This window comes from Marmota flaviventris, chromosome X (assembly GCF_047511675.1).
Source record: "Marmota flaviventris isolate mMarFla1 chromosome X, mMarFla1.hap1, whole genome shotgun sequence".
NCBI lineage: Eukaryota > Metazoa > Chordata > Mammalia > Rodentia > Sciuridae > Marmota > Marmota flaviventris.
In genome coordinates this window covers 52,792,144-52,794,703 of record NC_092518.1, presented here as the reverse complement: position 1 = coordinate 52,794,703, position 2,560 = coordinate 52,792,144, and the positions used below count along the sequence as shown (strand labels likewise).

Here is a 2,560-nt window from a genome sequence, read left to right as displayed (position 1 = left end):
AGCTCCATGTTGTGTGTGTGTGTGTGTGCGTGTGTGTGTGCATGAATGCATGTGCGTATAAATTCACGTGTATGTGGAACTTGAGATATATCCTTATATATTATTTGAGAGGGATAGAATAACAGTCTTCCAGGATTTTCCATGTTGTCCTCCAGGTTTTTCTATACTGTCACATGTGGCAGAATTTCCTTATTTATTTATTTATTTTTATATGTTGGTCCAACTTTATTGAAACCTGTTACAAAAGACAGAATTCAAATTAGAATCATTGTCCTTGGTTTTAAGGCCAGTAGATCTGAGTTATATTTTACTGCAAAAGAATATAAAATATATCAGTTCAAAACACAGTGAAAAAGAAATTTAAAAATTAACATGGTATCTTTATTAAATCAAATATTTGCAAATACTTCCTTCTTAGGCACTAAAAACTAGTTACATCTCTTTTAAAAATACAAATTAACCAGTTTGGAATTTAATAGGAAAACTCACATTTACTGCAGCATGAAATATGTTCACAATGAGGTGCTAGAAGCCAGAAGATACTTTGTTTCTAGATGGACAATCACATTTATTCATATCAGTGAAAATTATATTAGACTAGTAGCTTTAAATGGGCAACAGATAATATATAATGTTAAAAAATCGTCTCTTGCTTTACAAATGCAAATAACTTCCCTACACTCCCCTCTATTAAGGCTGGAACCTCAATAAACATAACTTGGAAAAAACTTAAATGCGAGAATTGACTGAAATAGACATTTCCTGAAGGAAGCTTTTATGTTTGTTTTTGCTAAGCAGTCTCACTTCAAGCTCTTTTTAAAAAATCTTCAAGCTCTTTTTAAAAAATCCTCTCTGTTCCCAATTTTACTCTGAAAAAGAAAAAAAATATGATTGACCAAACAGGAACCTTCAACATGTGAGGGGAATATTATAACTCATGTTCCCTGATATTTCATCCCATTTCTTACTGATTGTGTCTTCCCTTATCTATTAGAGTATTTGATGTTCTCCATATCACAAACCCCTTGCTTTTTTAATCTTTAGGTAAAACACAAAAATTTGTTTAGGAAATACTCAAGTCCTGCACCCAATTCATAATATATAAAACATGGAAGCAAGTAGTGTGCCCTGGAACTGTCTCAAGCTCTTGTACAAACTATTTAGGAAGGTTCCTTGGTCTCTAAGTTTGCCTTTAGAGATTAGAATTCAACATAGAAAACAAACTCAGTTGTTGAACACCTGTCCCTAATTTAGAGCTAATCTATATAACATAGCAAAATTCAACTTATTAAACCTTGTCTCATACAAACAACAAAAAAATCATTCCAGGTCCCAATGTAGATCATTAACCCACTTAGAATCAAATTTTCACATTCTTTCCAATCTTCCTGAAAGAAGGATGGTATTTGTGGCTAACAGCTCAGTCAACACTATACATCAAGTTGTTGTGGAGGAATACAATTTTTGACCTGGCTATCATTTTGGTAAACTGACACATGGCCAAGATTCTAAGAATAAAATTAAAGGCATTCTTGGATTCTGTCCTTCAGTAATTTCCAGAAGAAAACCATAAAGTGGCTTCCAGCTCAGAAGAGACATTGAACAAAGTTTGGTAAAAATGGCTTGGTTTGCAGACTTTGGTTAATGTTCTTCAACAAATTCAACAGACATAAGGAGTGAATTTTCACAACAGGGCTCTGACTACTCACTGGTTTTATGCCAGTTTTCCATAGTCTCCTCTGTCAGCATCATGGTCCTGTTAATACCCATCTTGTATTGGCCCCCAAGATGCTCATGTCTATACTGCCTGATTTTCTTAAAGCCTGTATCCTAGTCATTGTGAATGATTTAGTCATCCATTTACATATTGCATGTCATTTTCTGCATCTGTGCTTGAATAGTATTGCACAAAATAGAATCCTCATGCTGTTTTTTTAATATTATCCTGACTATCATGATTTTCTTTATGTCACCCCTTTTGCTGAAGGGTTCATAAATTTGTTCTTTAATTATGTAAAAAGAAAATTTTTCAATGTTTAGCTTTTATTTAGTAATTGTTCTTGTTCTTCATTGTCACCCCAGAAGTGCTGGTCCTGGTCCTGGCTCAGCTCAACATAGGAGTCTGCACAGCACCTTCAGGAGGCCACCCAACATAGTGCAGAGAGGTGAACCAGGAATTCCTTATTTTGTAAGACTGAATAGTATTGCTTGGCAATATTTTCTTTATCTATTTATCTGATAATAGCTATTTATGTTATAGCCAAATCTTGGATATTGTGAATAATTCTGCAAAGACCATAAAAGTATAAATACCTTTTCAGGGTCCTGGTTTCAATTCTTTTGAATGCATACCTATAAGTGGGATTGACAGATCATATGGTAGTTCTTAGATTTTTTTTGAGGAATCTCCATACTGTTTTCCGTAGCAGTTGCACCATGTAAATTCCACCAACAGTGTAGAAGGGTTCCAACTTCTCCATATCTTTGCCAACACTTGTTAACTTGTTTTTTAATAATAGCCATCCTAACAGGTATAAAGTGATATCTCAATGAGGTTTTG

At 34.0% G+C, this 2,560-nt stretch overlaps 1 pseudogene; it reads right to left on the bottom strand.

Annotated features, from left to right (window-relative positions):
- Nucleotides 1–1,705: 1,705 nt before the first annotated feature.
- On the bottom strand, nt 1,706–2,154 carry LOC114081453 (nuclear cap-binding protein subunit 2 pseudogene; annotated as a pseudogene).
- Nucleotides 2,155–2,560: the final 406 nt, after the last annotated feature.